This window comes from Pseudoliparis swirei, chromosome 5 (assembly GCF_029220125.1).
Source record: "Pseudoliparis swirei isolate HS2019 ecotype Mariana Trench chromosome 5, NWPU_hadal_v1, whole genome shotgun sequence".
Classification (NCBI taxonomy): domain Eukaryota; kingdom Metazoa; phylum Chordata; class Actinopteri; order Perciformes; family Liparidae; genus Pseudoliparis; species Pseudoliparis swirei.
In genome coordinates, this window is record NC_079392.1 from 11,755,064 (window position 1) to 11,777,498 (window position 22,435).

At 44.4% G+C, this 22,435-nt stretch overlaps 1 long non-coding RNA gene across 1 annotated transcript in view; it reads left to right on the top strand.

The window, feature by feature from the left end:
- The first annotated feature begins 1,815 nt into the window (after window positions 1–1,815).
- The window catches only part of LOC130193892 (uncharacterized), a 72,570-nt gene continuing 51,950 nt past the window's right edge, over window positions 1,816–22,435 (top strand). The window contains exon 1 of the long non-coding RNA XR_008831720.1: window positions 1,816–2,219. This is a non-coding gene — a long non-coding RNA (uncharacterized LOC130193892). The remainder of the gene's footprint in view (window positions 2,220–22,435) is intronic.

Here is a 22,435-nt window from a genome sequence, read left to right on the forward strand (position 1 = left end):
TCGTTAGCCGAAGCCTTCGGGGCTGATGACATTCATTACATATCATTAGTGCACAATTAACATGTCTCACTCAGGCGACGTCGCTCCCAATGTTACACGACACTTTTAATCATGTTTTATGAAATGTTTCCGCCGGCATGACATGAATTATGAGTTTTACACGACAGGGCGTTCATTACATCGACCCGCTGTAATCACGAAGGCTGCTGCCGACGGATTCTGTGTCCAAAGTCACAAACATGCAGCTGTGTCCTCGGGACTGGAACTTAAGAAGCAACATTTCTGTCCTCTCCCAATGATTCACTACTCCTTGTATTGCTTCAATCTTTCGGTAATGCAATTTACATTCTGCAGCACATTCCAGTTTGTCAAGGTAACATTTCTGAGGCTGATTCAGATCTCCTTTTTAGAAGATTACGGAGTATGTTTCTCTCTGAAAAATCCTTCCGGATACGAGCAGTCGAGATGAGGTGTGTCCGACTTCAACTGCTTTTGAGATTGGTTTTGTCGTCCTATATTTGCCAAACCTAGTTGTTTTGAAATGTGTTGAACTTTAAGTGTAAAATTCAGCTTTTTACTATTTTTCTAACATCTGTAGATACCATTTACTTTGCAGATTGACATTTGACCAACCGTTCACACTTCCAACCCGTCATGTGCTGCTCAGAGTCCGGCTCCCTTATGTATAACTAACTCCAGTGTAAACGCACATCAATGATTTCCATCTCACTGCTATGCATGACATGAGAGAAAAATGTCATTTTGTAATATTCAAACTTCATATAATTATAACTAACTTGCAACTAATAACTATAATATCAGGTCTTGTGAACCGATATCATGGTATGATTATTTCACTGAAAGTCCACAGCCTTCATCATTAAAGCTCCAGCCAGCCTTAATTGAGATGGCCACTCAAATAATCTGAACGTGCTTTTAAATTCTTTAACCCTGAAGACGTTTTGGCATGTTCTGTACCCCATTTCATAGAAAGTGTAATTCGTGTTTTAAAGGAATAATGTTTTGCAAAGCTGTTGTTACGTCAATTAGTTATCGTGTCGAGAAGCTTGAGAAATCCTTTCTACACAAAGATCTAAGAAGAACATGATGTGCCAAGACAGTCCGACACCCCAACCCACACACGGAGGTACAAACAGTCACATTTTCTTTTTTTCCTTACTATCAGACCCACCCACTGATCCACACACAGACATCGCGAGGGAGCGCAGTATTGATTTTACTGTCTCCAAGCTGTTAAGTGTGTGTGTGTACTTGTGTGTGTGTATAAAAAGGGATTAAGGCCCTCTCTCAGCTGAGATACCATCAGCCATCAACCCTGCAAGTCCGCTTCGGGCTTTCCCGGCTGCCGCATTGTCTATTCTGCTCCGCTATGTGAAAAATGTTGAATATCAACAATGGCTTTCAGTGGTGTATTGTTGAGTTTTTGTATGAACTAATCTTGCCTCAGTGAAAGAGACCTAGGGCTTGGACAAAACGTCTAGAGCCACAGCATTCCTAGCTTGAACACTGAGCAGAAAGCTGGGGCCGAGGGAGGCAGAGTGGAGGGGAAGGCAGGCTGGAGCAGAGGCAGGCACACGGAGAGCCGAGGCCGGTAGTCGGAGCTCTGAGGCTGGGGAGATGACGGGCCAGGGAAGGCCTGGGCGGAAAACAGTGTGGCGGTGGGAGGGCTGAGGGGGGGGGGGGGTGCGGTGGGCTCAGGAAACGGGCTAAGGTGGGAGAAAGGTGAGGGACAGGAGAGGAGAGGAGAGGATGTGGATTAAGTTGCCATCGCTGGGAGAGGAATGCCAGGCGTGTTGGAGACGAGGGATAAGACGAGGAGAAAGTGTCAAATGGAGGAGGAGGGAAGGAGGCCAGGTAGGGAAGGAAGTGAGGCAGCACTTGGAGTCAACTGAGAGTAGGGTGGCCGGGGTTGAAATAGACATAAATATACATCACTTTTCTGCCGTATGCGTGTATGAGAGGACAGTTTCTGAGGCTGAAGAAGTTGAAACCAGTGAAGGTAAAATAACTAGACGTGGCTGGAGGTGAGACAGGGAGCAAGACAGCCAGAGAGCAAAATCAGTTCAGAAAAAGAGACAAGGGGAGTCGTTTGCTTCTCCTGCCCATGGATGTAATGCTAATTTGGACACAGGCCAGCGTCCAATCAGACAACGGGACCGAAGGCCTTGTCATAACGGCAACCATGACATCACTGCAAGGTAAGCTGATTGAACGATTGGCTGAATGATTGACTGTGGAGGTGACACAGAGTAGTTTGACTGTCTGCGAGAGACAGAAAAAAAGAGAAGAATAAATGGAAGGTGACGCTTCTCGCAACCAGCTATTAATTCCAGGTGTGGGCGCAGATGTCGAGAATGTGAGGAATAACTGTCACAGGCCGTGAGGAGTTTCCAAGCAGGCTTTCCTTCCTGCAAAGTGCCGGTGGTACTCAGAGTGTGTGTGTGTGTGTGTGGTGCCATCTCTGTGGTCTCTTTCCTCGTCCCGCTGGGTCTGATGAGGCTCCCGCAGGAAGAGGAGGAGAGGTGGAGCTCGGATGGAGTCGTGATTTATTTTCCCTCCGATTCTGCCTCCAGATGACCTCTGTTGGTGTTTGAGTTGTGGTGGAGTGACACTAAGTTATATTTTCTGTTTGAAACAGTTCTTATCTGGGTTGCATTTCTTGGCATCATGGCATACTTGGCATACTCAACAATCAAAGTGTTTAGTACGCCGCAGTGACGTGCGGTGAGGTTCATGGTTGGTGAGGCACCGACTCCTTTAGTGTCAGATTTACAAATATATAAGCCCAAAAGGGTAGCTTATTCAATTGGCGACTGGTTATTTCATTTCTCATCAGCATTCTTCACACAACACACACGCGCACACGGTACATATTACAGAGACGTAAAGGTAAACAAAAGTTTGAAGCAAACCTTTTAGCTCCGGCGTCGGTCTACCTGTGTTAATGACGTCCACTTTTGACTGGAAGTCCAATTTTGAGACATTTTTAAGCTTAGATATATAATCCTCTTCCATGTTGGCAGTCTGACGTAGCAAAATACAAAAACAAACGGACTTGACTCGCCTGGCACCTCTAGAAGCATCAACAAGTACCCGTTGGCTCGCGAGCGCCCCCTGCAGTGAGGCAGAGTATTATCTGCTTCACCCTGCACCTTTTCACTGTGGTTTTATTTCCCATCAGCAAAACTAAATATTTCACTTACAAACATTAAACTGTAATGGTTAAAGACCTTAGCCAGACTGTGGGAAATCAGGGCAAATAAACATATCTGCAAACATTATATTGGCGACATGCAGAGATACGGCAACCCGCACGGGCCAATCGCATGTCTCAACCCAGTTTGTGATGGCTTGCGCAATCATAGGTGAGGCTCAACTCTCGTTTCATCCTGTATTTGAACAGGAAATAGGCAAATTCAGCGATTTTGACTATAAAATGTTCGAAATTAGTCATACATAAAGATCGGTGGACAAATACTAATACAAATTTGATGTTATCATTATTATTAAAAAAAAATAAGCTGCCTCCCCTGACCGCACGTCCCTGGTACGTCGGCATGTTTCCACAGCAATGCGTCGAGTAACGCAGCTAAGCTTCAATCTGTCACTCTCTCTACACACACTAAATACACGTATTGTCTCTTTTTTAAATTGTCAGGTTCTGGTGACAGGGTGAGGCTCAGGTGCAGAGAGACAGGCTGGATGCAATATGAATAACAAAAAAAGCACTCTTTTATGAGGCAAAACAGTTTACAAAAAAAACAAGGTCCAAAAGGGGCAGGCAGAGAATCCAGGTTCGGTGCAGGCAGGGTCAACAGGCAGAACCAGGCACACAGACAGGACGACAGGAAAAGGACACGGAACTAGAGACGACAATCTGACAGCAGACAAGGGAAAGACTGACACAATATATAGGGGGAGCACAGGTGTACGACATCAGACAGTAACGAGACAAGAGTGGCTGAGGGCAGGTGCAGGGAATTAAACAATTAAGACAGAGAAGACACAGAGGAGACATAGGAGACACGGAACACAGGAGAAACAGAACGGGTGTTACAAAAATAAACTTCTACTTTCACAGGAAATCAGGTTGAGGCAACAAAACCACTCAGGAAAGGATCGTTTGTGGTTGCTGTCCACTTGACTGAGAAATGACTCATTTTCTCACACAACTTGTGTGAGAAAATGCCAACTTTACTTTTAGTTTTGCATTGGGCACAACACAAAATAATAATGACCTGGACATCACACACTGCATACTCACAACCCAGATAGAGGGAGCATGTTGTATTTAGATGTGTGGTGTTTCTCCATCTACTCAAAATGGGGATCTCTGGTTTTGTAGGTGCACCTCGACACTGTGGCCTCTCCCGACCTGCAGGCTCAGGTGTGTTGACATTTTAAAAGATTTGACTTTAGGTGTACAAATTGAAAAAAATAATAAGTAAATATATTTCTGGAAATACCTTTTTCTTTGAACGACACAGTGAATATATAAAAACATTGTGGATTCTCCGTATGTATCCTTCGGAGAGAGAAGCACTCACAGCTGAGCGACGCTGTCTACAGCAGAACTGTGAGCTTCACAGGGGTCAACGTGGTGTGTGTGCATGGCAGTTTGGGGTCGGTGCCACGGAAACCTGGAATTGAGAGATGGTTGGCTTAACCCCTCACCCCCAACATGCACAGACACACACACACACACATGCACACACGGACATGTGAACATCAGTGCAGTCTAATCGGCCGCCCCTGGTGATTTGTTCTCTCAGCTTGAAGCCCTGTCATTCCTCCCTGCTCTCCTCACAATTACAGCCCTGAACTGAACTAGAAAATCTGCTCCAATCTAGCAATTAGTCCTGAGGCCACTGGCTGTGTGTGCGTTTGTGTGTGTGTGTGTGTGTGTGTGTGTGTGTGTGTATGTGTGTGTGTGTATTTCAATCTTTGTGAGGACCTGGAAGACTGAAGTTGGTTACAGCCAAATTGAGATTTTGTGTTTCAGGGACATCAATATGTTGTTGTCAAATATATTAAATGATTATTATTTATTTATTTATTTATTACATTTTTAAATTTTTTGTTTTTTTAGATTATCTTGTTATTTTTGTAAACAAATGAGTAACAGTAGAGATGCTCTCCAATTACAAGGTTTCTCAGAATTTAACGTCTTGCAGCTTATTGTGAGTGTTCACATTTTTGTCAAGTCAACTTTGTTTTATTCACAGAGCTCAAAATCACAAATCAGAAATGTGCCCTCAAGTGGCCTCAGGGAAACTACACTTTCCATGAAACAAGTTGTACCTTTCATGTACAAAGTACTCAAGAACATGTGTAGTACCACTCACATGCTGTCACGTCATGATGTCATTCCTGAGAAGCCGAACTCGCCCTCATGTTAACATGTGGCCTTTCTGATACACACTGTTTCAAAAAGATACAAAGTCTACATACAAAGTGTAGCAAGTTCTACTGAAAGTATGAGTGTTCGAGGATGAGAGGATGAAGCGGACAAGGGAGGAGAGGAGCAACGTGGTCAGGCTGGGATGAGGAGGAGGAGGAGGGTTTCGTGGCCAGGGGGAAGGCAGGCCTGACTGCGCAGCGACAGAGACGCTTAGTGCCGCCTGGCTTCCTCCTAAAGACTCGTCCTCCTTTTCCCCCCGCGCATCTCGCTCCTGTCTCCTGTCTCTCCTCCGCCACCACTCTCTCCTTCACTTCCCTCTCTCCTCCTTTTGTCCCATCCTTTCCTTCACCCTCCAGTTCCTCCCGTACGCTCTCTGTTTCTCTCTCGCTCCATTCCTCCATTTCTCTCACTTCCTTACCCCCCCCCCCCCCCCCCCCCTCATCCTCCTCGTCTGGGCCATTACAGACACTCAGCAGTGGGCTGAGAGGCGGGGGTGGGTGGCTGCGGTTGTGGGATGGGGAGATTAGGAGATTGGTGGTGGTGGTGGTGGTGGTGGGTTGGGGGGGGGGGGGGGGGGGACAAAAGCCCTGAGATGCAGCGGCCCGACGAGAGTGGCTGGCTTTGAAAAGAAGCCGGACGGCCTCTTAATTGTGCGGACGGACAGACTCGGAGAGACGGACTCGGGCCTTTATCCTCGTGCTTTAGCTGAAGCCGGTTTTGGCCGACAACAACAGCAACAACAGAAAAGCACATCATCCGCCTTGTGCCCTCCTCTCCATGCCTGATGTTTTATCCAACGCATTAAGACGTGGTCGAGGGATGAGAAGAAAAAGGTAGTGTAGCTGAAGGCCAGACACTTAAGAGGCCGAGAAAACTTGATCACTCCCTGAGAGGAGGAGATGAGGAGAGGAGGACAGGAGGACAGGCCAACCCGTGGACGGGATGGAAGAGAGAGTGTGCGTGCTTTACTTTGGAGGTTGCATCTCTTATATTGCACATTAGGACAGCGCATTGAGTTGTTCAGCATCCCCGCTGTGCAGCTGCTGTCGGGGTCAGGGTTCAGGGAGACGATATTGAATGCAGCACATTTAAGAGAGTGGAAAGTGCTACTTGCAGGTTTTTATAAAAACTGCTTCTGAATACGCAGCTCAGCGAATAAAAGCCACCGCGCTGAAACACTGATATGCAAACATGATCCAAACTGGGTATCGTATATGATATACTTTTTAGGAAATCTAAAACCATTTTACGTTGTTGAGGTGTTTTTTTCTCCATTTATTTCTTATTTGCAGTTGGGAGATCAATAAAAAACATAAACATAAAATAAAATAATTTGACAAATCCATAACTCTGTATGACGCTAATCTTTTCTCCAAAAGCTTCGCTTGTAAACAGATGAGCTGAATGCATTTACTGTCCAGCTCCCGTCTCTTGTCAACCTAATTCTCCCACCAATTATGGCAGTTTGCGTTCAGCCGTATTATTTTACTCCGATGGGAGGGGTCCTCCAATTATATATTCTGTCTACGTTTGTTTACTTGCGTTGGCTGCCTCTTTGTTGTGGGTGGTGTAAGAGTATTATTATGGATTTGGCTCTGAGAGCTTAGCCGGTCCACGATTCTGATATCAGCTGGACTTTGATCAAAAGCAACAAGCTCTAAATCCACTTTAATCAGCGGCGCGTTAGTTCACCGGCGGGGAGACTTCACAGCAACCGCAGCACCGGGGACGCTTCTGAGAACAAACACAGACTTATTGACACTTTTGTGTTTGCGCTAATGCACTTTAATGACGCCAAAGCTGCATGGAAAACAATTTCCAAGATCAATATTGTAATCTGGAGACAAGCGTTTGAATGACAATGGTGTGAGAACCCTGTGAAGTTTGGTGAAATTATAATTAGTCTTGCGGCTCTGGTGTTAAACTATATGAGTCTTGGTCTCCTCTCTTTGGTGCTATATGTTCTCATTGTTTTTGTGTTTCAGTTTTTTCAAATATCACCTGTTAATTAAGAATGAATGCAGCTGATAAAGTGTTGTTATTTACTGATTTCTGTCTATATGGAAAGAAGGCAATGTGTTCTCAGCGCTGGTATGGAAGGAAGTATTGTGTACATATTTGGTAACTTAAAGCTGCTTTAACTGACTCTTCAGTGGATCAAATGACACCGTTCTGTGAAAGGTGTCACTTTCATATGTCGGTTTGAGTCGAACATTCTGTTGCTCGTAGCAACCGCCTCTGAGAAACTTCCGCTGCAGTTCCAGTGTGTCATGGTTACACACATCATTCTGTCGGAACCGTGGACTTTACCTTCGTTCACTATTGTTCTAGCTTTTTTCCGACTCTTTCACATATTAGTTTTTCCATATTCAGGGTCATGATACCAGAACTAGGCGATATGATGGTTGTCTGAGCATAGAATTATGGGAGCAGAAACACGTATGGGTGGTCGGACATTTGCATGTGTTCCGCTGCAACCGTTTCAATCAGGCTTACTTCCATACAAACCTCTCTATCAACAGACTTTCTCTACTTACCTTATTTTATTTGGTCTTATGGTAATTATGTCTTTTTGTGAGTTGCAATCACTGCTGCTAATTTGTTGCAGTTGTTATAGTTTCACCAAACAGACTCCTTGCCTTGTTTTTCTTCCGTATCATTTTATTAGAGTCCTTGGGTTCCTGTGTGAATGCAGCGTCCTATAAACCGGCAGCTCAGTCGATCCTTTTCTCTTTTATTCTTTCCGGTCATTCACTGCGGCCCATATCTTTTTCATCATTTGTGAATTCAATTCCTTGACGCTACATCCCTGGAAACCAATTCAACCTGAACAAAATCAAGAATTTATGTTTGGTTTTTAGTACCTTAATTAGAAAAATAAGATGGAGGCACGACGCCACAGAGTGGTAGACCTCCGTGTTGGTATTAGTCGTAACATGGATAGACTATCAAACAAAGAGGTTGTAAGAGATGAGAGAGGATGCTTGTATTGCTCAACAAAAGGTTTATGCGGCTTAAACTGATCTGCAGCATACCTACGACAACCGCCAAACACACACACACACACACACTCACACACACACACACACACACAGGCATTCATGCGCATGTATGAATACAGCCACCCCAATCAACCTTAACGTTTGCCAACAAGTCACACACACAGCCAGAATAGCCAAATCCGGCTAGCCTTCTCCTAATTCCGGCCAAGTCCATCTACTGTTACACCCCCAACCCCCAATGCACACACACACACACACACACGCACGCAGCAGCCAAAATCCAGTGACACCCAGGCCAACTCCCCATTTAACACGGAAACACACACATATGTAAAATGTGACCACACAGCTTAGCCCCCCAGTAAGACCCACAGAGCCGACCATTGCTGTGTGTGTGTGTGTGTGTGAATGCTCACGTGGGTCAGTACTGAGGCCTTTCCCTGCAGTTGGGGAGTGCGGATGTAGGAATGGAGAGAGAAAGGGGGAAAGAGAGAGAGATGGAGGGAGAGAAAGAGAGGGAGGATTAGAGTGATATGGGGACAAAGAACAACAATAGTATGTCACATTTTGTCCGAGAGGATTTTATGGAAAAGCTGATTTGGAGTCTGCCTCCAACAAACAATGATCGGAAATATGGGATTTATTACTAAATCAGTTTAAGAATTTGCATGACGTTTAACAACGCCTAAATGTGTGTGATATTCTCTAAATGAGTGTGTGTTCATGCAAACTGAATCGGGTTAGGGGAATCACATTTTATAAAAGTTACTCTTGTTTGGCCGTGTGCGGTATTTCTTTTGTGTTGAACACAACACACAACGTGTCGGCACATTACACAATCAACTTCCTCCTGCTGAGGAGACCGTGGCTTTCCTTTCACGTGTTTTCAGCTGGTGTTGGAAGTCCATCCGCATGAGTCGTCCCTCACGCTGGACCGAGTAGAGCTCCGCCTCAGCTTCCCTCCCAGGTAAACACTGTTACCGCTGTCTGCACTGTTAACTGCCAGCTGTGTGGACATATACATATGCTCTGAACCCATACTGAGCATCTTTATAAATATGTATAGTAAGTGCAAAACATGTTAAACCCAAATAAGGGAAGGGGCTCGTGGAACAATTGTAGAAACTTTATTGAAAATTCACACCAAAAATATATTACAACACATTTAACCTTCCACCAAATGTAATTTTTGGAGATATTTTGCGAACTAATACGCATAAATGACATCAATGAAAATACAGCCTCTATAGAAAAAACAACTAGATATGTTTATTACTATTTTGTACATGAATTTAACTTTCCATTGCATCCCCGCTGTCCCCTAAATGAAGCACATCAGTAAGTTGATCAAATAAAACGTTTGGGGCATCTGTTGCAGGGGGATTGCTCTTTTACCTCTTCCCCTGCTCGGCATTACTGCAGCATCGCGGACTCTGAGGTTGGAGCCACTTTCATCCACAGTTCAGTGAGAATGTCGGCCGGGCAGCGGGAGCTTTCAGACGCAGGCGGAGTGTGAGGGGGGAAACAGCGGGATGAATTGGAAGTGAATGAAATGATTTAATGTTTCAGAGGCAGTCTCGCCCCTGGGGAATGGAACGATATGGGCTCCTAATTGACACAAGGTCAACTGCTTCCCTCTCTCTCTTTCACACAGACAAACATTACAGTCTCGCCAACAGCCAGACCAGTCCAGTGCTGGCCGGGCCGGACAAACAAAGGTCTGTGCTGTCTGACTATAATGATGGATGACCACCAGTCTCATATTTTATAGGGATTTCACAGGAGTCAGTCCGTTCCCAGGCTGAGCTGCAAGTCAATAGCCTTCTATTGGGCTTCCCAAAATCTCCCCAAAGACATGTTTACGGAGAAATGTTTTACGATTTTATTAGGCCGGAATCGGCCATTGACTGCAGCTGAATGCGATTAGCAGTGAGTGGAATGTTCTATTAGTGTCATTATTAGCTGATTGACAGAACTCCAGTGGTCATCATTGTTCACTTTTGGAGGGTTTGGACAGATTATGCATGGCAGTCACCGTGTGAAAGTGTGTTTTGTGCTTTAAATGGACTTCATTGCTGTTCTACCTTTGTCTCTGAACAAGTCATTTAGTCGCTTATTGAGTCCTGAAATCTTGTTTTCTTAAGTCAAGCTAAAATAGGATGCTAATGGAGTGGTGTTGTTATACTACTTTTCAAATCAACCTCTTACAGGCCTTTTTTTTTATCAAAGGCATTTTTTTCTTGATACTAATGCTTGATTCTTTCTTGTTTTATTTATTTATTTTTCATCTTAAGAAAATAACATTAACAGTTCAAACTGATTCGGAATGCTCCGGTGTCCTTGGGGTTTGGCCTTGGAGCTTCGCTGCACATTATTTCTTCCCTCCTTTCCTGTCACATCTCCATGTAGATGTGTGATGGAAGTAAGAGGAAGGGGGGGGGGGGGGGGGAAACAGCATCGTTATCCTGATTCACTCAAACAATTTTGCATCCCCAAACACATATCTGCTGAAGTTAAGAGACCTGCAGATGGAAGCCGCGACACAAAGAGGAAGGAGTGCAGGTGTCAGAGGCGACGGCGCCAGATGATCAGCTCCCTCCATGACATCTTCAACCCTTCCGATTTAAAACGGGCAGCAAGAAAACACGTCTCACGCGTCTGAACAGCGATGACATCTAATCAGATGCAGGAGGAGACGGTGGTGTCACAGCTTAGAGAAAACACACTGATTCCCCACCGGCTGTATTGTCACTAAACGCGCGTCTCTCTATGGACTGTAAATGATTTAATTTGAGCGCCAGATGTGGCGTTCAGATCCTGCAAGCGCTCGTTGAGAGAGACGGAGGGAGGAAGAGGAGGAAGAGAGGGTGAGAGAGAGAGGGAGAGGAAATTACAGGAAGGAGAGAAACAGCTTGGCAGACCGACAGCCAACAGCAGCCCAGGCACTTGACAGAGCTCTCGAACGCCATGATTGTGTGTGTGTAAGTGTGTGTGACCGTGTCTGTCTGTCTGCATGTGTGTGTTTGTGCGTGCACGCAAGTGTTTTTTTTCCCCACCACTTGTGTATCATGACAGCTGAATGAAAATCAATCTGCTTTTACATCTGCTATCTTGAGTGTGAGGGAGCGCAGATGGGCCTTCCCTGTCACACTGAGCGAGCTGGCAGCCGACCAACTCGGGCCTTTCCACTTCTTCTTTCCTCTCTTCCCTCATCTCTTCCTCTTCTTCTCTTCCTCCTTTCTCCTCCCCTCCCCTCTCCTCTGCTCTCCTCTCCAATCAGACGCCAGGCTCTGAAGAACATTTCTTCTCCCTGTGTTGACGTCTCCGAGTCACTCTGACAGCAGATGTTTGGGGCCTTTTGGAAGCAGCAATCTGGGCTCTAATCACCCTCATTGACGGCTCCGAGGGCCCCTGTTGCAGCCCTGAATGGCAAATTAAAGCGTTTTTAGATCACGTTTGTAATTGGCTAAATCGTTTATAAGCCCGGAGATCACACTTTTAATCTGCAGCCTAACACGGCGGATCATGAAACCAAGACAGATCTCGTCCGCGCTGCGTGCTTTGCCGCGCGCCTCCTTGCCCCTCCGACCCGTTTGGGTTTCTTTCCTAATGTGTTGCAATGTGTTTGATGCTTAAATGATTTGCCCATCAGATTAACAAACACTAATCGTTCTCTCCGCTGCAGTTTGTCTCAGTGTCGGGCATCCCCGCTATCCTCTCTCCTCACTCATCTCCCGAGCCCATCTCATCTCTGGCATTAACTCCATTGGCCTGGTAATTGGCTATCAAAGCAGCAACCACAGACTCCGAAAGCCACTTAATGTCCATCTCCTTCCCTCCCTTCTCCTCTCGGCTCCCCTGTCGATCATCTACCTTCTTCAGTAAATAGTATTAACTAGTCCCGCATAGAAATCTGAGGCCATATTAATGTTATCCTCCCCTCTCAGCCTATTGCCCGGTTTATGAGTCCCGATCATAGGTGATGATATGGCTAAATGGATATTTTCTTTTCTCACACCACCCCAAAATGGGGCTCCAAATAACCCCCAACTGTCACAGATGAATATGTAAATTCTGCGTTTCTTAACCGAGCCAGAGAAACTAAATCTGTATTTAAAAGATGTGGAAACTCAGCTCATCATCACGGCCTGCACCCCCCCCCCCCCCCACACACACACACACACACACACACACACCCGTCCCCTCAACGTGGCCCTTGAATTTCATTTCCGCATTCAAGATGAAATAAAACGTAAATATATTTCTCTCAGGTGTGGAAATTCAGACTCTTGAGTAAACAGAAAATAGTTTTCATCCAGATTGTCTTCATTGGTTTGGTTTTCTCCGGTTCAGCTTTCACTCATTAAATAAGTATGCATAGAATAAATAGACCACAATCTACCGGACGCATACTGCAATCTGAATGATTTTTGAACTCTTTGATCACCATTTTAACCATTTAATGGTTGGTGGAAGTTTCCGAGGTAAAAAAAGGATTTTGAAAACTTTGAGATTACTTTGGTTCAAAATGAGTCTGCGTCCTAAAGTGGAGATTCAGAGTCAGATGAACACTTGGTGGGAAAAAGCTTTGGGCGTAGAAGTTTGTTTGGTGTGTAGTGTTTGTACGGCAGTGGGTCCTAATTTGGGGTCAGGACTCCTCTTATGGGTCTCATAATAAATCTGAGGGATGGTAAGATGGTATGCTTTCTCACATAAATCACACTGTAATACTAATACAGTGAGAAGCTGCTTACAACTCATGGAGATATGAAACCTGCTGTATTTAACGTGATCATAGACCAGAAAGGTTGGCCGCTACATATTCCCGATGGCTTATGCCATCTAAAATAAGAATATAAAATGGATTTGCATGAGAGTTCATTCTGGACAGAAAATAAAATCGGTCCATACGTCCTTTTTCAGGGTGAAGTCGTCTTGGAGTCTTCTATTGCTTTGTAATGTTACATTATTGTTGTACTTTATGATGGTCTCTGTGATCCACATGTTGAAGTATTTGTGTACTGCATATAATCGTGTGTATGTTTCCCATGAAGGGACAATGAAGGATGGAGAAGTGACGTTCAAACTTGTCCACACATAAAGGTCCAGCTGCAGTGGAGTTGTGCGGCCGGTGTGTTTATTGCTGCATTTCAGATGTCGAGACACACCAGAAACCTGAGGCTACATTCACACTGCAGCTTCTCAGTGCAGCTCAAGATTATTGTTTAGATTAATGGCTCTCCGACGGCACCAGGACTTCAGCACTGATGGGGGCGACGACGACACAAATAGTCTCGTCACTGAATGCATGTCAGACACCGAGGCAGCAGAAACGTTTCTCCTGTTGTGTACATGAGTCTCTAATCCGCCAGATCCCTCCGTCTGTGTGTTTTCTGCAGAGCCTCTCTATCTGTTGTGTGAAACCTCGGTGTCTCATCGGAGGGATTTCAGAAACAGAGTAATTAGTTTGCGATAGAGGAGCTGTTGGTGTGCAATGATAGCTCCCCCCCCCCCCCCCCAAGAGAGACAAATCAATCAATAACCTGCTGATTTATTTCCCATCCTTATCGTCTAATTTAATTGCCGGGTCTTTTGTATCCGTGGAGATGTGGGGGAGGTGGTGGTGGTGGTGGTGGTGTCGAGGGGGAGATAAATAAGGGGAGGGTGGAGGGATGTTGCCGAGTTGGAGAAGGAAAGAGGCAGCAAGTTGTTTCTGTTGCTTTCTTGTGCTCGTGTTGTTTTTCCCGTCCATGCGTGGCATCGTTTGGAGACACGGCTCTGTTCGGCAGCCTCTGCTGTGCATGTACCTACTGCTGCTACACCGCCTCCATTGGTCCACAACTCTCGAAGAAACAAACACACACACACACACACACACATGGTGGGTTGGGGGTGGGGGGGGGGGGGCAATCCTTCCACAAATTATCAGAAAGAAAAAATGTAATTAGCAATATAAATGCCAAGCGGAGTACATTATGTGCAATTGTCTCGCTATCTTTTCATAAATTAGTCTTTTAAAAATGAATTTGCTGTATTAATCATCTCCTGAAATATTTTTTGATCACTGAATTAATAGTTTTGCGTTGGAGGGGCTGTGTGTGTGTTTTTTTGTGTGTGTGTTTTTTTGAAGGTATTCATTGACATAGGTGATTGCCTCTTAATTATGACAGCGTCCTCCTCCTATCCGTGCCTATTAATTCCTGTGTTGTGGCGTCGCGGCAGCCCGCTGCCTGGCCCTGTATCTACTAATTACTTCTCTAATTGAATTTGCTCTCTGTTGCCAGGCTGTTTTTTTAAGTGGCTGTTTGTTGCCGGGCCTCATTGTGTCTTTGTGTGACAGCTAGCTCACTGCCGCGCTGACAGCAACAGGATGCACATCGCTCTCTCTCTCTCTCTCTCCCTCTCTCTCTCTCCCTCTCTCTGTCTCTCTCTGTATTCATGTATCTGCCTCTGTATCATTACCTATACCTCCCAGACCTATGTAGTGTTTCCAGTATAAATGGAGGAAGGAAATGAATGAATGAGAGCCCGGTGAAACAATTACACGCCCTTCCCGACGTGCCGCCGGCCTGCTGTCATTGGTTCAGGCCTCTGTAGGATTGTTGTGACTAAGAGCCACAACTACACCTTCTGCCAAGTTCTTTAGCTCCTTCTCCATCAAAACATAGAGCTCAACAGGAAGTTGGATCTTCTATGTGGTCCAACAGTTTATGTGCAATGAAATGTAGTTGAAGTGACACACCTGTTCACTGCAATCTGATCTATAACGATGCCTTATAATCCAGATTTGTGTAGAACAAATGCAAAAGAACACATGATATCGTCAACCAGTTGGTGTTGGTACCACTGCGGTCATCTGGAGTAAAACTGTATTTGAATGAAGTGGTATTGTATTGCAATGGTTGAATCTTCTTCTTTGTCTTATGTAAAAACAGGAAGTGAGAGCATGAATATCACACAAATGTATTTTACTGCAGTGCTGAGGAAAAAGAAGAAGAAAATGAGACAAATGCAGAGTGAAAAATCTGGATGTATGCATATCGTTGTTATGGTGTTTCTTCTGTTCAAGAGGCCTTTAAATCATTTGTTAGATAATAAGTTTACGATTAAATTGTTCCAGCTCTCACTTTGTCCCAAGTAAGAGCCCTGAAGAGATTGTATGCCGGAGACAGTGAAGGCTGCTCTCTCTCCGCTGTCCTCGGAGGACGTCTGCTGAGTCAATGAAGAGACGAGAGGCTTTCACAGGAACATCTCAATCTGCCATTTCAACCAATCAGGGAAGGAGACCACGGTGTACTTTACAGACGCTGGAGCATCCTTCAGGTTTGAATAGGGACTGATGCAGAAATGCAAACATTGAAAAGCACTACCTGCCGAGCAAGTGCTTTTTTTCCCGATCAGCGGTAAAGCGGGGTCGTCCTTCAATCAAAGGACCGGTGGTTCGATCCTCAGGCCTGCTGGTCCATGTCGATGTGTCCTTGGGAAAGACTCTTATCCCCAAAACATGGGACTCAAATGCCAAATGACATGAAAATGATGGAAACAAGGACATTATTATTTTAGAAACCCAGAGTAATGTGAAAGCACATTATAATTATTTCTGTTTTAGTTCTTTATGTCAGTGATGGTAAACTTACGGGTAATGTGGAGAACAAATACAGGCGATGAGGCCTCCTAGACCTTAAAGCAGAAGTCGATCGGGACTATTTAACAATTTCTGATTTGGTCAAAAAGAAAATACTCAAAATAACCTCAAACGTTTGGCATGTAAAACAACATTACAACAATCACTATCGACCCATCTCAGGCAAACCCTGCTTTCAACCTGCATCCCGACTTTCAGCGTCGTCTCCACCATTCTCCTCCTCTCCCTAAGCCCCTTCATCTTCACCCAACCTCACCCCTCCACTTGTCTTTGTGAAAACTTTCTCCTCCTTTCTCTCTTGATATTGATCCCCTCTCCATCCATCCATCCATCTCTCTCTGTGTCACACCCCTCCTCTCTCCCTCTATTGATCTCCCCCACCCCCCTCTCTCTCTGCTCCCTGCTATCTGGCCCGTTCTTTGTCTTCTTATCGAGGTTTCAGGGTTTATTCTGGCTGCTGTTATTGACAAGCCTCTCGCTCCACGGCCAACTAATGCATCCCTAATCCCACCTTTGTTACTCTGGAATGTTCTCTCCCACACACACACACCCACACACACACACACACATCCGTTAAACCACTGCACGAGTGTGTAAGGTAAAAAGGGACCATGAGGATGTTGATCCCAGCTTTCTATTTGTTGGGAAAGCCATCTATCAATCAAAAAAGGCCATCTGTCTGTGTGTTTTTGTATATGTGTGTGTGTGTGCGCGCATGTGAGCGCGCACACGGGTCTTGAGTGACAGGCCGAATCGTGGCTGAGGACGTTTGATAAGCTTGTATTGTCGGTCGTCGGTCCCCCCCCCCTTCTCTCCCCCTTCCCTCCACACCTCCACCTCGATAAGAAATACATTCGACTAGAGCTGATAACGGTGTCAGGAGCAGCAAAGCCCCACTCTAAAGAGAGACACACACACACACACACACACACACACACACAGACACACGCATGCTTCACGCCACAGGAGAGGTGTCTTTCTTCAAACACCTTGGCTGTAAATGATACTCTTAACAAACAGCGACGACAACACCACTCTGGAAAAAGAAGGTTCAGATATCGTGTGTGTTGGTCGGGAGAATGATGTGCGATATGGCTCGAGGATATGCTCGGCTTATTGAATATGGTCTTATTGATAGCACCACCATGTGTGTGTGTGTGTGTGTTGTGAACAGCAGAGAAAGAATACAGTAATAGGCTTAGAGCGGCTGAGGCAAAGTGTCAGACTTAACAAACAACACACTGCTCTCAAAGACTGACTGACACTTGTCTCTCTGTGTGTGTTGTGTGTGTGTTTGTTGTGAGAAACACCAGATTTTTCATTCATATCTCCGTCTGTGCTGTTTTGTTGTTCCTGGAGGTTAAAGATGCCATCATCCAGCCTCGAGAGGCCTTCAACCAGGAAAATGACCCTCGTGACATCACCAAGTAGAGCAGTACACCACTGTACGTCGAAACATTATCAGCAAGTTCAGAAAGGTCATCACTTTGAAGGAAATGTCATCACAGTCATTGGCAGTGACACACATGTAAGAATGATGACACAATCAGAAACTTTTTGACTTGACTTATTGAGTTTCTAAAATGTGAACTGGAAATGCCTCCTCTGTATTTTCCAGTCTTGTCTCACATTATTTTTGTCAAAGGTTTATCCCGTGCCAAGCGAAAAAGTAAAGTTCACATTTTGCCACGTGAGTTGCGAGTCATGTGACTCGTTTGTCAAGTTCACCTTGAAAGACAATACAATGCAGTACTGATTTGATGAGCACATTTTTCAATTGAGCTTTTTTTAAATTACCACCCAAAAATAAACATCGGATACATCTCCGTTTTAGGACCATGTGAGAATCTGATTTACATAATCCTGCTTTATGTTGTGGTTTTCTTGTTGGATTTGGGAAGATTACATTATTTTGATGCCACGTAGTAATTGTGTTTGATTTGCTTGACCGCCAGAGCCGAACCTCTTAACTTGAAGGGCTGAGGCGTTCTATTCGAAAGCCTGGAGAGCATTTCTCCAGCGGATTTGTGGCGCATTCGTCTGCAGTGATGGTGGTTAATCACTTTGTATTCAGGCTTTGCCACTACAATGAGTCGCATGGGTTTATGTCACTTTGGTTTATTCAATTAAGACTCATGCACCAAATATACAGCATTAAAAATTAACAGCATTTATTCAGTTATTGTATTGTAGTTGTTATACTTATGGTATGGAATACACCTGCTGATGCCGTCATTATTTAAATTCCAAGTAGTAAGAACCGGACCTGATTGTTGTGATATCCACATTTTAGTTAGTTAGGCCTTTGTATTCCTCTCGGAACATAGGCCATTGATGAATTGTTTCCACCCTCGTCTGTCCTGAGCCATCCTCTCCAGCTGTTTCCACGTCAGCCCCTTCTTCTTGAATTCCTGCTCTGTGCTCCTTCTCCAGGTGTTTTTGGGTCGTCCTCTACCCCGTTTGCCTTGTGGGTTCCATGTCAGTGCCTGTTTTGTTATTGCTGTTGTGTTTCTTCGTAGTGTGTGTCCGATCCAGCTCCATTTTCTCCTTAACAGCTGTATATCTACTGTTTCTTGTTTTGTGCATTCCCATAGGTTGATGTTGCTGATTGTGTTTGGCCAGAAGACTCCAAGGATGCGTCTTAGACAGTGGTTTATGAAGGTTTGTAGTTTTTTTGTGATGTTAGTGGTAGTTCTCCAGGTTTCGGAGCCATAGAGCAGCACGGTTTTGACGTTGGAGTTGAAGATTTGAAGCTTCGTCTTGAGGGAGATGTTTTTACTTTTCCAAATTTTGTTTAAGATATTAAATGCTGTTCTTGCTTTCCCAATTCTTGTCTTCACGTCATCCTCTGTCCCACCATCAACAGCTATCACACTTCCCAGGTAGATGAATTTGTCGAAAAAAAGAAGGAAAAAAATCCACATTTTAATGATGCCAAATAAACTGCTGGTAAACATGTTAATATCAAGGCTTTTGATTTGTCGTTTGACACAGGGTCAAATTGATCAATAATTGTCTTTAGCTAAATAAAGCATAACAAAATTACCGAGTGCACATCATCAGGCATGACATTTTAGTTTCAAATATTCACATTATACAAAAGAAAACTATCTCAGAAACACATAGAAAATAAAGGTTATACAGTAAAATCCAAATGTTAATGAAGTGATAAATTAAGAGTAACTTACATTTCAACTTGATAAAGCTGATGGTATGAAATAAAAATAAATGAAGCATTACTTGGAACATTTCAGAAACGGGTTGATGGGGAATCAATTTGTGTGATATTCACTTCAGAAAAAGAGGTAGAGTGATGGGAAGAAGGAGAAAAAAAACAGGTTGCGCACAAAAAACATTTGCACAAGTCGTCCATTACTGCAGCGAAAGAACAGTGACCTGTGAAGAGATTTCAGGAATAGGGCCGGAGCACAAAGCGAGGGGAGGACGAAGAGATAAAGGAGGAGAGCGAGAGAGAGAGAAAGCGAAACAGATAAAGAAAGAGTGAAATTACCAGAGGGCAGGAGAAAAGAGGGTTATTGTGCGTGTGCATTAACAGGCTGTATGATGAAGTTAGTTGTGTGTGTTGTGTGCAGTGACTAGCGGCGAGGAGTCAGAAGGAGAGGGGGGGGGGGGGGGGGCTGGAATCAATGGCAAATTACATGCGCTCGGCTGGCCCATTGTACAGTATGGACGCCATATCCTAAAGAAGGCACTTCCAAGATGATGCAGCCAAATGGTGGATGGACTCCAAGATCATTTTTATTGATTTTGAGGGGCCATCAATAGAGGAGAGGCGAGAGGAGGAGGAGCGGCTGAGCGTGTGTGTGTGTGTGTGTGTGTGTTGAGGTTGAGATGTGTGTCACAGGACCAATACAATACCCCCAGATCCCATCTTTTTGTCCCTGTCCACACATTAACAGCACACCCTGTCCCACTGCTTTTCATTTACATTAGTGCCTGGATGGGCGAGCGAAGGACAGAGAGAGAAAGAGAGAGAGAGGGTTTTCCATTAAAGAAGTGGTCCGCCAGCAGATGCCTGCATTGTTTGGGCTCGAGAACCCAGAAATATTTGGTATTGGGGCTGATGATGTGAACATCAGTGGAGTCATCTAGAGCTAATAGGTGTAAAGCTGTTCTGAAGATTGGATTTGAACAGTTGTCTGTGTGAGAGAAAGCGAGAGCAGAGTGATTTTTAGCTACTTTGAGAGTATTGAAGTTCTCAGTCCAAAAGAGTCCAGCCGTGGTGGACGACTCCATTCTTTTAATTGTCCATAAAAGAAATGCTAACGTCTTCCATGAAGCTGTTTGTGGAGCCTCTTCCTCTCAGTGCAAACACACACAGCTCCATAGATTAGAAGGTGAAAACACATGGTGTTAATATTCACTTGTGTTTTGTATGTTAATTATAATATGTCAACAGTTCATTTCACTGCGCTTAGTTAGCCCTGATAGGACCCTGTGTGTGTGTGTGTTGGTCTGTGTGTGCGTGTGTGTTACATGATAAACTGTGGCAGCATGTGATTTTTGATTCTATTAGACGGTGAGTGTATCACAGAGCGACATGGCAGCACTAAATGCAGCAGATGTTAACCGTAGGAGGCTAAAACATGACAGCTTGGAGCTTTTTGGTAGAGGGCAAACACACGCGCACACACACACACACACACACACACACACACAGAGAGAGAGAGAGAGAGAGAGAGACACACTTTCAAATTCATACATTATGATAATTACAGGAATGCACCGGTGAAATAATAAATGCCAACACAGCAGCAGTTTGCAAGAACATATTCTGTCAATATGAATTCGTTGGTGATGACAAGCTCGCTCAAACACACACACACACGCACACTGCATGTATACTGCATAGACAGATGTTTGCATCTGTTGCATGTGCCACATCGGTGGAACAAACACTCAAATCATTTGCTTAAGTTAAAGCAGCTGTACCTGGAAACAAGTAACAAACTAAGATGTACTGAAGAATAAAGAAAGGTATGAGAATGTGGCCCCTTACAGAATAATAACATATACCAGAATGTTACTTTCCTCGTTCTATGCAGTACATTTTAGTAAACATTTCCAACAGGTGTTGTCATGACAGTGTCACAGTGACTCGATATGAGGACCCTGATGCTGAAGCAGCTGAATGGAGTTCAGCCATCAATCATTATATTATTTACTCCTGTTGTGATACTGTGACATGTCAAAATGCTTGCTGAGAAAAAGGTCCTGGAACTCATACATATCACAGAATTGAATTGCTGTTTTCCACCAAAGTTGTATTTTATTTCGTGTATCTTCCATGTTGGTCCACCACCCTATTTTATCCCTTATCTTTGTGTTTTCTGATTGGTGGAGGCCTTTAAATGATGGCCGTAATAACACGCTGGTTTGACATCGACAGTGGAAGTGAAAGCACGTCCTCGGATGTCATTTCGCTTAAAGAAAAACACAATCTTGACTTTTTTTCAAGAATTGAACATGACGGTTTTGAATGTACAAATTCAAAATGCAGACAAAATCCACAGGTGGATGTAAACATATTTACAGTTTGAACGAATATTCTTATTGGGTCTCTGTAATGTCACACTGTTTTTACCTTTCGCACACATGCATACTCACACAGACACACGCACACACACACACACACACAAGTTACGCAAACAGTCGTGATTTATTTTCCCGTGGACCTCAATGTGGTTCTGCGTCCTTTATGAGCTGGTTGTGAAATTCAACAGGCACTATTTAAATAGGACCGAGACGTGTGTGTGTGTGTGTGTGTGTGTCCAAGGAGTGTTAAGTCACGACTCGGTCTCACCACAGAGTTCCAGGCCTTCCTGAATCACATGCATTATCAGTGAGGTGCTAGGTTTCTCAGCCCGACAGTGAACATTTATGACTTCTTCACTTTACAGCTTGTTGACTGTGATTCTGACTGTTTGACATTCTGTAGGCCCGCTGGAGACTGTGTGTGTGTATGTGTGTGTGTGTGTGTGTGTGTGTGTGCTAAAACCTCGCACCCTGCATTGTTATACAAGACAAACTAATGGGCTCCAGTCTAAACTCCTATCCAACACATTGATGTGAAGGTGAATGCTTGAAGTCATTACCACGTCTGGTCCGATATCAGAGCATAAATCGGTAACTTGTCCCTACGAAAAAGAAATATCAACAGATTTAGTTTTTTAAAGCTCCTTCTTGCTGTTTAACTGAAGTGGCTGTTAAATACACAAAGGAAATGTGACGCGGAGTGGTCCTCAGATGTGTCCATGTATGTAAGGCGTGTATGTTTCTCAAGGGGATGTCCGGCAGTAAACATGACGTCACACTGTGACATCAAGCAGGTAGCTCAGGTTTACA